Consider the following 14,180-nt stretch of genomic DNA (forward strand, 5'->3'; position numbering starts at 1 on the left):
GTGTTGTGTGAGGCCACTTGTGGTTCAAGAAGGAGCTGGAATTGTGTGTGGGAGGAGGGGAGTCATTATACCTAGCACCTGAGATGAGTTACTTGTATCAGGAAAGTTCCTCTGAAACCATGAAAAGCCAGCTTCCATGGCCTTCTTGAACTACTGTTAACATTTGTGGAAAACCGAAGCAAATAGGTTACAGGGAGTTTCTCCGCATTGTTCATAAGTGATATGTAGGAGTCATGACTCATGTGGTTATATAATCTCTGTGGCAAGTGATTCAGGAATACACACGTATGCAACAGAAGGACTGTGAAGGCTATGATTATATTTAAAGTCATTCTAAAGTCAACATTTCTAAGTACTTCCCATGTGAAATGTGTGAGGTGCAACTCACTTTTGTCTGTCAAGATAAAGGAACCGGAGATCCAGGTCTCCCAGTGAGGATCTCAGAGCTGAGCCCGGGAGGTCGCCAGCAGCCCCGGGGAGGGCCCTGCTGGTGGTGAGGCTCTGTGCCCAGCAGCTCAGTGAGGGAGCTTCTCCGTGTTTCATGCAAAACGTGCAGATGCAGGGGGACGCTGTCGCCGCCACTGGAATTGGTGTTTTAGGAACTCTTAATCGACCATCTCATTTTGAAAGTGGGAAACAGACTCAGGCAGGCAGCTGTGACCAGATTGAAGTCTGAATTTGCTAAATAGATTGCAAATGCCCTGGAAAACCCTAATGTTTACATTCTGGCTCTCACCCACTCTCACCTTACCTCTTTTCTCTCCAGCATCTCAGAGAATTCTTGGATTCCCAAAGGGTATCCAGACATTCCACAAATGTTAAAGTGTCCACATGTTAGGATATATTTTAAATCTTACTAAAGCTCACTGAACATGAGACTACTTTGAAGGCCACCCAGGACAATGCCAGCAGTAAACGTTTTCATACCTAGATGTGATTGCCAACCCCTGAGCAATTAGGGGCAGTTGCCCCCCAGGATGGTCACCAGGAGGCCACCCATGGATAGAAGTCTGCTCCCTAACATGAGGTCATTCCTTCCTTGGCCTCAGGAACCTCACCTCCTGGGATGAAGTCCAGGATTGGCCTGCCTTAAACCAACTTCACCTCTTCACTGAGCAGTCCCACACTGTATTTTTAGGACCTTTATACAGACACTTAATACCAATCATTAAATGAGCATTTTTCCATCAAATGTCTGTGCCTAACACATACGTGGAGAAAAATTCCACTTTGTACCATAGCGGAACAGTGGAAATGTTTTCCTATCTTATGAGTGATTTAATAAAGTAAAAATGGATAACATTCCTGCTCTCCATAGGTCTTTTTTCCAAGTCATCCTTCCTTGTCAAATATGGTACATGTGTTCTGAAAACATCTTTCCTCTCTAAAGATCACCAAAAGACAACAAGTGAGTATTAAATGTGAGGAAACTCAGTGGAAAGAAGTGGCCATCAAAGAAGGAGGTACTTTTCTCTGAAGGGAGGAGAGAACTTCCACTTTGCTTATGGCCTTGTCTAAATACTGATGGAGACTGAATTCAGCATAGCTTTGGCAGCTCATGTCAAGAGCCTCTGGTGGCTTTCTCTCTGTCTCTCTCTCTCTCACTGTCCACTCTGCCTGTCCAAAAAAAAAAGAGCCTCTGGTGGTCACTGACGTCATACATAAGAGTGTTAATTGTTAAATTAACAACAGGAGTCACTGTGCACTTACTTCCCATGCGGGACTTCTGTCCTCAGTTAGTTATATTATGAAAATTAACTGTAAAACTTGTTCTCAAACTGTGTGTGTGTGTGTGTGTGTGTGTGCAAATTGTTGAAATCTTTACTTAGTATAGAGTTGGTCATCTGTGTTTAAAGTTAATTGAAAATGAATCTTAATGGAGAAGGAACTGGGAATGGGAAAGGGGAGGGGGGAGTGAGAGTAGGAGTGGGAGGGTGGGTATGGTGAGAAGAATCACTATATTCTTGAAGTTATACTTATGAAATTTATACTCCTTAAATACAAGGTTTCTTTGGGGGGAAAATGTTGGGAAACTGTTAAGCAGCTCTACAACATGCAAAAATCCTTCTGGGGTTTTTTTTTTAATGCTACTAAGATTCCCAAAATTGCTTTATTTAGGGTTCCTAATTTATTTAATACCACAAGTATTAGAAAAATTGGATTGCTTACATTCTATTCTTCTTTATTTTTACTTTATTTTGAAAGTCAGAGTTACAGAGACAGGGAGGGACGGGGAGAGAGGGAATGAGAGAGCGGCATCTTCCATCCCTGGGTGCACTCCTCAAATGGCCTTAACGGCCAGTGCTGGGCCAGGCCAAAGCCAGGAACTTCATCTGGGTCTCACGCATGGCTACAGAGACCCAAGAACTTGGGCCATCCTCCACTACTTTCCCAGGCACATTATCAGAGAACTGGATCAGAAGTAGAGCAGCTGGGACTTCAGCTGGCACCCACATGGCAGCCTAACCCACTGTGCCACAGGACCAGCCCATACAGCCCCTTCTTATACTCCCAACAATAGGTGATTCCTTCCTCTAACCTCAGTGTTGGTAGAAGTTAATTACCACTAAAGGACCCCTGTGAATTCAGAAACTTTTTGATAAGTCGAGAGTAGAAAATAAATGAGAAGGAGTTATAGCTCATAGAAAGTCATCAGTCAGCAGTTGCCAGTGACTTTCTATGTGCCAGGCACTGTCGGTGAACCTGAGAGATAATGCGGATAGAAAGACACAAGGTCCTTGCTCTCAAAGAACTTACAAGCAAAATGGGGAGATGGATCTGAATCAGTAACACACAGAAATGTGTAGTTAGAAACAGAGAGCTATGCAACGAAGAAACGGTATATGGAACCGTAAGGCCATGTGGCTAAGGAACCCACCTAGGCTGGGATCCGGGAAGCCATCCCTGCTTACCCATGCCAGGGCGCGGGATGCCCACCATGCTCCCCAGTACCCTCCTCTTGGAACCCCGGGACACAAGCCCCCTGGATGCATGCCTCGTGCAGTCTGTGCTCGTTGTCTCGTCCCTGGTTGGCACCGTCAAGTGACTGAGTGAGGCAGGACCAGAGATCAGGGAAGAAGGTCACCTTTGACACAGAAGATGCACTGTTTATGCTGCTCCCTCGCCACGCATGCTGTATTTACTATGGAGACCTGGCAGGGCCTGTGTGGAGGCTTGGGCAGCCCAGCCGCTCCCACAGAAGCCTCCAGACGCTGCCAGTGCATGCTGAATAAATCAAGCCCAGGGCACGGCATGAGCATAATGGAAAAAACCCGGAGCCCTGTCACCTCAGCACCTTGGCGAGAGTGCGGGATGCACCTCTGAAGCAAGAAAGACCCTGTCCCAGTTCCCCGCCCCGCCGCCTGCCGTGACACAGCCAGGTCTGTTTCGTGAAAACTTCCAGTTGCCAGTCCATATTTCACAGCTAACAATGGAGTGTTTGTGCCGGTTTCGTTTTCACTTTCACCAGTGAGGGAAGTGGAACACAATGGGGGCAGTGCACAGAGCTGGAAACAGGACGCGTTTTCTTTAGGATTCCCGGGACTGCGTACGGAGAAAACACGGGGGCCACAGCCAGCAGGAAACCCGTCCCGATCCGCTGCTGCGCTTTGAGTCGCCATCTGATGGGTGAAGGTGAACACAGATGACTGCCATGAGGGTTCCTCCCCAGTAGAGAGCAAGCATGTTCCCACCGTGCAGGAGGCTGCTGCGGGCGTGTGTGCACGCGTCTGAGGGTCTCATTGGACCATGCATGTTTGCAAAGTCAATCAAATGGCTGCTCTCCCTGTCTATGAAAGATAGTCATTCATTCGACCCACCTCATCCTAGATCCTCTGTAAGTGGTCACTGTTGTGAATCAGTCCTGGAAGAAAACAGTTTAACTGCAGTGCTGCTGCCTAGAGGATGTTGTGCTAAGAGAAAGGACTAGATGTTCCTTGCTTTCCCCCTCCGTCTAGTCAGCCAGAGTGGCCTAGCATGGTATGAGATAAACAGGGTCTGCTTGTCATGCAGTTTTTTCTACTGTATGACGCCGTTCAAATCTCAGGAGCCTGAGTTTATGTTTCAGTATAGAAAACCAAACATTGTCTTCAGGTTGCTTTGGAGAGATTTGCAAGCAAAGGGTTTCTCTAAGATCCTGAAGGTAGAAAAATGCTGTTGCCTCTTTTAACATTCTTGCAAGATGTGCCTTCTGAGCTGGGTGAGGGGCGAACCTGAAGAACTCTGGTTGATGGTCTCGCTCCATCTCCTGAACTGGCTGAAGTCAAGCGCCGTACTGTGTTCATACTCAAAGGATGCTGAGACACAGTCCTTGGAATTGAATGTAAAACATTTCTGTAACGAGTTTTTGGATGAATGAACTTCTTGTGTCTCATAGATACCACTGCTTGCTTGTAAGGAAAGGGAAGGTGGCAGTATCCTCATTTTGCTTGGGCTTTTTTTTTTTTTTTTTTTTTTTTTTTTTTTTTTTTTTTGACAGGCAGAGTGGACAGTGAGAGAGAGAGACAGAGAGAAAGGTCTTCCTTTGCCATTGGTTCACCCTCCAATGGCCGCTGCGGGTGGCACACCGCGCTGATCCGATGGCAGGAGCCAGGAGCCAGGTGCTTTTCCTGGTCTCCCATGGGGTGCAGGGCCCAAGCACCTGGGCCATCCTCCACTGCACTCCCTGGCCACAGCAGAGAGCTGGCCTGGAAGAGGGGCAACCGGGACAGAATCCGGCGCCCCGACCAGGACTAGAACCCGGTGTGCCGGTGCTGCAAGGCGGAGGATTAGCCTAGTGAGCTCCGGCGCCGGCCTTGCTTGGGCTTTTATAATGTCACTGTGTGAGCTCTTACGTCCAGATGTGTATTTGAAATTCTGTGACATTGGGCCTGTCCCTTTGTATTCTCGCAACGCACACCTCAATCTATCTTAGTGTTTCCCACTGTGTCTTCCTAGCACGGAGTAGGCACTTGATAAACAACACATGGTTTATATGTTGAATGGATGAATGAATGAATGGTTCTTTCCATGCCTGAAGAATGAATTCCAGACTCCGTAGCATGATGTACAAAGTTTCTATCGTATAGCCCCAACCTGCCTTTCCATCCTCCTGTCACTGCTTCCAGCCAGAACCCCCCTCCCTTGTGCGGAAGCGTCTTGTGCACTCCATATCTAACACCATCAAATAGCTCCCCTGTGGGGACTTAATTCCCCGCTTTCACAGATGAAGCAGTGAGTGAATGTCCAGCTCTGAGTTTTCCATGGTACTGCTCGTATCATTGCATCAGTGATAAGCATCGAAATATTTTGTGTGTGTGTGTGTGTGTTAGATGCAACTTCAGCCCCTCTTCCCAGTTGACTGTGTCGTGCTCTGATAACAACTCGAGCTCCGGGAGAGCAATATTCATACTTTGAGTATCGTCCTGGGCAGCCATTCCTAACCTTCTTCCAACTTGTGTACTTCCATTTTCTGTACGAGATGTTTCTGTTTAGCAAATGAAGGTCTCTTAGGCCAGTTCAAGGAACCGTGATATCCGAGGGAAGGGTTGACAATGTCTTCATTGTTACTGCTTTCATCATTGTGTACAGGCCACGTGGGTCCTTGACCGCACTTGGTGTTTCTGCACGTCTCTACTGATCTCTCCAGAAGTTTAGCTTAAGCGTTGTAACGCAGGCTTTTCTGCCACATTTTACCGATGATTGTTGCTGGTGTTCCGTTTTTGCCTCTGAGTGATGCTCTCCAGGCTGCTGAAGCCTTCTACCGAGTGCTCCCGCGTTCTGCTTTCCTGTTCTCCAGAGTTCAACACAGACTGAGCGACATTGCTGTACCCCGCGTCTGTAAGGATCCTGATGATTTTTAAATCCCTCATAAACTTGAATGTTAAATTTTACAGTTGGCTGTGGAGGAATAATCTACCTTCAGGTCTCAGGGAAACATCCAAAAGAAAGCAGGGGAAAGCGTAGGAGAATTTACTTTAGCACTGCTCATATATTTATTTTGAAGCCTGGCAGAATCTAAAACTGGGGCTGTAAATTTAACAGCTCAACCATAAAAACCCCAAAATAAAGGAGAAAAGCTCGTCGACTTCTAGGTTTGGATATGAATATAAAATTATGAGATAACTTTTCTTCTGCTGCCTTAAATTCTTTTCTTTTTTTTTAATTTCTAACATTAAACTTTCCTTTCCCCTTTCTCATATTTGTTTTGAAAAATGGCATCTTAGTGGTTTGCAAAGCTTTGAAATGTATGGAAGTGCTTTCTGAACACTTGGCTGGTCTACTTGAGTCGATGGGTTTCACGGTGTCGTTAAATACTCTCAGCACCTTATGTAACGCTGGGCAATTTCAGCGAGGTAGGGCCCGCACATGGTATCAGTTCTTGTGGGAAAATATGCTTCAGTGGCTCACTGGCACTGGTTTTGGAATGTGGCATTTAAAAGTACCTTTTTACAGTGGGAAAGAATTCCGTCAAGAATAAACAGTCTGACCTTGTTAAATGGGCCAAAGTCTGTCTGTAACCTAGTTCCAGAAAACTAGCTTTTACTAGTTTAGAAAAAAGGCAGATTAGAAAAATGCAGCTAGAAAAAGTGACTGTCAAGAATGTGAGGCAAATTCCTTAGATGATGATCTTTGCATATATTCATGAACATTTCTTCTGCCTGGCTCCTCCTATCTCATTTTTCCCCAGTAGTGGATGAAAGAGCAGGGCTGCAGTTAGCCAGGAGAGCAAGTTTTCGTTTTCCTGGAAAGACAGGACTGGCCTTAGAAGGGAGCTCCGCGGCCTGGACCGCCATGGGAAATCGGCAGGCATGGGCACCCAAAGGAGGAATCTGAATTGCCAGCCACTCTCCATTCATCACCCACAGGGCTGCGGCTCAGGAAGGCAGCAGCCTCGCCTTATCTTCCTCGCCATCCCTGCTTTCCCACCCGATGCGTGGTCTTGCCGTCCATTCCTCTTCCTCTTGCCCTTCCTGCTGTGCTGAAACCACCTGCCGTGGACTGTGCCGCTAGACAGTGGCTCACCTTGCTGGGTTACCTTTGCCTTGCACAACCTGATGCATGAACGCTCTCTGCAGAACGCAAGGGCAAGTGCCACCTCCTCTCTGAAGTTTACCTGACTCGCCAGGATACAATTGGGCACTTCCTCTTCCAGGCACTTGTAAATAGCCTATCACAGGGTGGTGTTCCCATTTATATTTGGCTTCTTTGATTTTCCAAAGATGGACGTTGTAAAATACCTTAGCGCCCCAACAAACAGGCCCAGGGTCCTTGCTCAGTCAGTATTTGTGGATTGTGTGTGTGTGATGAAATAAGGTGGGCGGAGGCCAGGTTGGGGTGCAGTGCCTTCCTCTTACAGTCGACTTCCCTAAAAGGTGCCATTGCAGTGTGCATCTGCATCCACGTTAGCTTCAGCACTAGGACTCAAACTCATGTTTTTAGTCACTTCCATTACTCTTATTTGTGTTTAGATTATATTCTGCAAAAAACACAGTTGCACTGCTTTTACCATGTACGTGACAGTTTGGTTAGTTGGGTATTGTGATAGATCTCACACAAGATCTCAATGACAGTAGTTCTCATCACAACCATTTTAATATTAAATCACTGATTTATCAATATTAATTCAAACAGATGGATCAGTCTTGTTTTTAAATTTTTATTTAGTCTCATTTTATTTGAAAGGCAGAGAGAGGTGGATGGATAAACTTCTTCCATTTGCTGGTTTACTCTCCAAATGCCCGCATCAGCCAGGACAAAGCTGGGAGCTGGGAACTCAATCCTGATCTCACACATGGGTGACAGGGACCCAGACACTTAAACCACCAGGGGCTAACTCACAGGGTGTGCATTAACAGGAAGTTAGAATCAGAAACAGAGCCAAAATTCAAACCCAGGCACTTCAGTATGGGCGCACCCATCCCAAGTGGAGTCTTGACCACGGTACCAGATGCCTGCTCCCGGGGATCGCTTTTAATGGAGTCATGGTAGAAACCAAATCTTGTGTTCTAAAAACAAAATAATTTTAAGAAAACTGCATGTAGCAGGTGTTGCGGCATAGACCGTTAGACCACCATTGCCCAAGATTGAATCCTGCTTCCACCTCTGATGCAGCTTCCTTCTACCTGGGAGGCAACAGATGATGGCCCCAGTCACCTGCATGGGAGCTGGATGGAGTGGAGTGCCTGTTCCTGCTGCAGTCTGACTCAGCCCCAGCTGTTGCAGGCATCTGGGGAGTGAACCAACAGATGAAAGATCTCCCTCTCCCTCTCTCTCTCTCCCTCCCTCTCTTCCTCCTCTCTCTCTCTCTCTCATTCTCCCTTTCAAAGAAATACATCTTGGGGCGGGGGGGGGGGGGGATATCTTGAATATTGGAAATTTTATAGTCTGGAAATGGATAATTCTACCTTGCAGTTGGTGCAATTGCCCAGTGATGTCACTGGCCCCCATAACCAGGTACTGGGGAAGTCCCATTCTTCCGTGCTCAGCGGCCTTGGCTGATGCATCAGGCACCACATCCTCATAGAGCAGTGTTCTAAGCGGTGGGTGAAAAGGCAGTTTCATTGCCTCTTTGATCAGGGAAGATACTCTTTCCCAGAAGCTCTCTTCAGACTTCCACTTGGATTTCATAGCCCAAATCTGGGTCCCCCTATCCACAGACAGTAAGGCTGTGAGTTTATTATCCCCCAAAGGAAATCAAGTTAGGCCAGCCAGGAAAGGGATTGGGAATGGCCGTGGGGTGGAAAACCAATGATAGGCCAGAGGATCAGATCAAACCTAGGTACTTTAGTGTAGGATGCAAGAGCCTTAGCCACTAGGCCAAATGGTCACTCCTCTAAGGATGGTTTTTAAAAGGCAGGAAGAAAAATTTTGTTAAATGAATTACTTTTTAAGGGATATTAATTTAATTAACATGTATGTGATGTATATTATATAAATAATACATCTTTAGAGACCGGCACTATGGCATAGTGGGTATGGGTAAAGCCGCCACCTGTAGTGTCAGCATCCCATTTGGACAACAGTTCGAGTCCCAGATGCTCCACTTCCAATCCGCATTTCATCTGTGGGCCTGGGAAAGCAGTAGAAGATGGCCCAAGTGCTTGGGCCCCTTCAGCCATGTGAGAGACCCAGAGGAAGCTCCTAGCTTCGGATTGGTGCAGCTCTGGCCTTTGCAGTCATTTGGGGAATGAACCAGCAGATGGAAGATCGATCTCTCTCTCTCTCTCTCTGCCTCTCTGCCTCTCTGCCTCTCTGCCACTCTGTAACTCTGCCTCTCAAATAAATAAATATTTAAAAGAAAATACCACACTATCAGCATGTTTTAAAAGTAGTTACTTTTATGTGTACCTACAAAATATATGTACAAGTAGATGTGTGTATCGATAAATCTGAAGTTGCTCCTGTAGCTCTTATCTAGCCAGTAAACCCTGGTGAAGACAGAAAGGAAGCAGTGTGAGATCTGGGACAGCAGGGAAGATTCCACTAGGGATCTGATCTTTGAGCAGCATCCATGAACATGGAGAGGTTTGCCTGGCAAACCAAGGAGAAAGCTGGCTTCCAGGTACCGAGTCGAGAAAAGGCAAAACAGGTTCACAAAACAGCAAGGAGTCCCGTGGGTTGACAAGCAGGTGTCTCCAAAGAATGTGATTGAAGCCATTTGTTTCTCTTAGAAGATCCCTCTTGTGTGGTGTGATAACGTGGTTTGATTGCTGGCAGGGAGGCCAGTATAAAGGCTGAAATAAGGAAACAAGAGAAGATAGAAACTGAAGATAGTTAAATGCATATCCAGAGACAAGTGAGAAAAAACATTCCTGCCAAGCTAATAGGAAACTGACCTGAAGGAGGGAAAAGCAACAAGAAATAAAAAATTATATTCCCCTAAATGAAATAAGTATCTGTGATCATAACTGTCCTCTGGCTGTGGTGTTTGTAGATGCTAAAGCAGATACATGCTCCAGACATGCTAGCACTCTCAGTGTGTGCTAGAAAATTTCTGAAAAAGGAAATTAAAAGATGTTTCTTTTGGTGCAGAAACATTTTTGAAATCAATTGTGAATGTTTTGACATAATGCATTTTTTGTGAACTTTTGGAAGACTCCCTGTATGTGTGGTTTCCAAAATTTTGTACACCAAAAGACTTATCTTTTAATTCTATTTCTAGGAATATTTTGAAGTACTCCCTTACCATTTCTACTGACATAGTTTTAGTGCGTATAATAATTTCTTCTGATATGATTGGCACTTGTATTCACAATGGAGCATGTCATATGATGAGGGAACTGTACAAGACGTTTCACTAACAGTTGTGTAAGCAAGAAATGGTTTCATGTTTCTCCCTGTTGTAATTAAGATGAACATATAAAATGACTTTTTTACCATATTCTTAAAAAATATTTCTTCTCTTCAGGACTTAAACGATAGATGCCTTACCTTATTGATACTCAAGTGCCAATCACCCGGTTTTGTTCTAATGAGCCGCCTGTCTTTTCCTCCTTTCTCATCCCCATAATCCAGCTTTTGCTAAAGTTGGAAAATTATATACCTCACATGTGGTTATTACATGATGATGCCCCAATGAGTGTTATGTCATGCAAACAGCCACAAAATACCATAGTTTACTCTCTCCATTAGACAACAAGCATCTTGAGGGAAGAAATGGGGCATCACATATATTGCACTCACCCAGCAGTCATTGGTAATGAGCATGTACTTGTAAGATATTTATGTCCATCATAGAAGTAATATATGCCAGTCACAGACCAACTTGTGTGGTCTCAGTGTAGCTCCATTCTCCAACCGTGGTTCCTGGTTTTGGTTTTCAAAGTCAGAACACCAGAGTAAAGTTTGAAAAAGACGTGCGAATAGATAAATCCCTTTGTTAGATTTTTCCTCTCCTTGGTGCTAATTACCTTCACCTTCCTTCCCTCACTGCTGCTGAGGCACAAGTTTAGAAATAAGATATTGGATACCATACCAGAATGGGTTGGTTCAGTTTGAGGATTTTAAACAGCTGAACGTGCCTAGAAATGTCACTGTTGTGAACACATGCCTCCCTGTCCCCACTACCCATGATAGCATACACGTGGTAATTCTCAGGAGAACACACATCCCTGGTGCCAGATGTGAAGCTGGACAGGTTTGGGAAGAGCGCAGAATGTAAATCATTTTACCTGGTATTCTTCTAAATACTGCATTGGCTTATCTCATGAGTGTGTGTGTTTTCTGTATCTCATCAGGTACTCATGAATAAATAGTTCGCACCCTCCCAAGAGAATAAGTCCTTTCTTTTCTTTCAACAGTGACTCCATTGATCCTGTTTCAGAATTCCTTACCTTGTTTCTCTTTTCCTTCCTCACCACATTGCTTTTGAACTCTTAAATTGATTCAAGTGTTCTGGAATATTCCTTTTCTTCTCTGCCCATCTTCAACTCTAGGCAAAGACATAGCTTTCTGGAATCAGACCATTTATTTGACGCTTATCTTGCTACTTGTGCTGTGCGGTCTTAAATAAATTCTTTACTTTTTCTGTGTCCCAGGTTTCATCTCTGTTAAATGGAGAAAATAACAGTACCTACCTTATGGGATTGTTGTGGGGATTAAGTGAGTTAATACATGAGAAGAGTAAGTACTCAATAAAATTCTGTAATTGAATTACATAGGAGTAATACTCATCATTGCACCTGAATGTGAAGACAGATAAGGAAGTGAGTATAACCAATGAAGCCATTTTCTTATTACCAACCAGTTGGGGACCACTTTTACTAGAGTTTAGGTTATTACCATCTTAAGGAGGCCATTGTCTCTTTCTTCATTATTATTAATTTCCCAAAAGGGACAGTGTTTCAGTATTCCTGAAATGAGTATATTGATCTTTCCATTATCAGTATTAAACAGTGTTGAAGGTACTAAATACAGTCTTTGCATGTGGAGGACATTGTGGTGCAGTTGGTTAAGCTGTCTCTTGGGACACCTGCATCCTATATTGGAGTGCTTGGGTTTGCATCCCCTCTCTTCTTCCAATCCGGCTTCCTGCTAAAGTGATGGGAGACAACAGATGATGACTCAAGTACTTGGGTCCCTGGTACCCAGATGGAGTTCCTAGCTCCTGGCTTCCGCCTGGCCCAGCCCCAGCTGTTAGTGGGCATTTGGGGAGTAAACCAGTGGGTGGAAGATTTCATTTTCAGGCACATTCTCTGTCACTCTGCCTTAACAATAAATGTTTTTAACATAAAAGAAGAGATATAGGCTGGCGCCGCGGCTCACTAGGCTAATTCTCCGCCAGCGGCGCCAGCACACCAGGTTCTAGTCCTGGTTGGGGCGCTGGATTCTGTCCCGGTTGCCCCTCTTTCAGGCCAGCTCTCTGCTATGGCCCGGGAGTGCAGTGGAGGATGGGCCCTGCACCCTATGGGAGACCAGGAGAAGCATCTGGCTCCTGGCTACGGATCAGCGCCGTGTGCTGGCTGCAGCACGGCAGCCATGGGAGGGTGAACCAACGGCAAAAGGAAGACCTTTCTCTTTCTCTCTGTCTCTCTCTCTCACTGTCCACTCTGCCTGTAAAAAAAGAAATATATATATATATATATATATATATATATATATACTTTCCAAAGCTATGTACATACCTGTTCTTTGAATACAGTAAATTGAATGTGCAAAACGAGTTTGCACACTGCAGCACAAACCTTCATGAATGTGCTTTTCTTTACCACCTATGGGACAAACTCTAGAAAGCTGAGAAAAAGGTTTCTCAGGATATACATTTTGTATATTAAATCTCTGTAGAGGAGAAGGTGAATGAATGAAGCATTAATAGTTCATAAATTAGGACAGGAAATTTCTTAACTATAGTCCAAATGAGAATTTTAATCCTATTTCTATACTAAACCATTTTTTATTCCAGTTACCACTTTTTCCTGGGAAAGAGGTGGTGGTTAATATTCAGAAAGTTTCATTTCCCAAATAGGTTAGATTCTTCCCTAGTAAATAAGTGACTCATTGTACCATGGATTAGGAATTACTGTCACAAATAACATACACTTCTTTCCCATAGTCTAACGAAGATGTGTCATATAAGAACCCTTCCAGCTATTAACCTTTCAAACAAATTAGTTAAAAGAAATTCCTGAGGCTTTCAGCCTAGCCCTTGTAATAACCTGCACTGTCTTGTTTTGTTTTATAAAGCCATGCAGGAATGTCCCCCATTCACAAGAGAAATTGGTGTCTGAACAGTCACTCAGTGACATACTCAACCTGCCATTCTGAAAATATGTTTAAAGCATTTCATTCAATTGCTCACTCTCTAATTTAGTCTTTAAGAACATTTGTCTTGGGATCGCTCTTACCTACTTATTGCCCAATTCAGGATCCAGTTTAACACCACACCACAATACTGTCTCTGAAGAAAACATACTTACTTTTCGTAGGTGGGTTCAAGGTGTAGGTGTGGCTTGGCCTCACACACAGCATTGTGTTGAAAGGCGGTTCAGGAGCTTCTGCAACGTGGCCTGACTGGGCTCCAGCTTTTCTGCACTCTGACAGCTCTTCTTCAGCCATCCAGTTGTATGCAGCCTTCCACTCACCACTTAGGTTTCATGAGATCTCTTTTTTTTCTCATATGCTGAAAACTTTAGATAAAACTGATCATTTGTGTTTGCAAAGCATGCCTAGTACTATTAGCATGGACCAAAATCTGGAAGATAGTTGGTTACCAAGTGAATAGCTGTTTTTTAAATTCTTCCTCTCTTGGCACCCAAAGAAATAGGATTAAATTCTCATTTAAGGGGTCTGTGGTTTGAGCTGCCACTTTCGATGCCAGCATCCCATATCTCAGAGTGCTACTTCAAGTCCCAGCTGTTCCACTTCTGATCCAGCTTTCTGCTAATGTCCCTGGAAAGGCAGTGGATGATAACCAAGTACTTGTGCTCCTGCAATCCGTATGGGAGACCAGGATGGAGTTCCTGGTTTCCGGCTTCTGGCTTCAACCTGGCTCAGCCCTAGCTATTACAAGCATTTGGGGAGTAAACTAGCAGATGGAAGATCTCCCTCTCTGTATCTCCCTCTCTTTACTGCTCTGCCTTTTAAAAAAATAAATCTTAAAAAAAAACTGTAATAGATATTATAGTAGAAATAACCACTACTAGTCCAAAAAATAGTAATAAAATTACTATTACAGTTATATGTATATGTGGAATCCTAAATAC

At 44.4% G+C, this 14,180-nt stretch overlaps 1 protein-coding gene across 2 annotated transcripts in view; it reads left to right on the forward strand.

Annotated features, from left to right (window-relative positions):
• CDK6 (cyclin dependent kinase 6) overlaps positions 1-14,180 on the forward strand; it is a 234,537-nt gene that overhangs the window by 117,569 nt on the left and 102,788 nt on the right. The window lies entirely within an intron of this gene.

This window comes from Oryctolagus cuniculus, chromosome 16, assembly GCF_964237555.1.
Source record: "Oryctolagus cuniculus chromosome 16, mOryCun1.1, whole genome shotgun sequence".
Lineage (NCBI taxonomy): Eukaryota > Metazoa > Chordata > Mammalia > Lagomorpha > Leporidae > Oryctolagus > Oryctolagus cuniculus.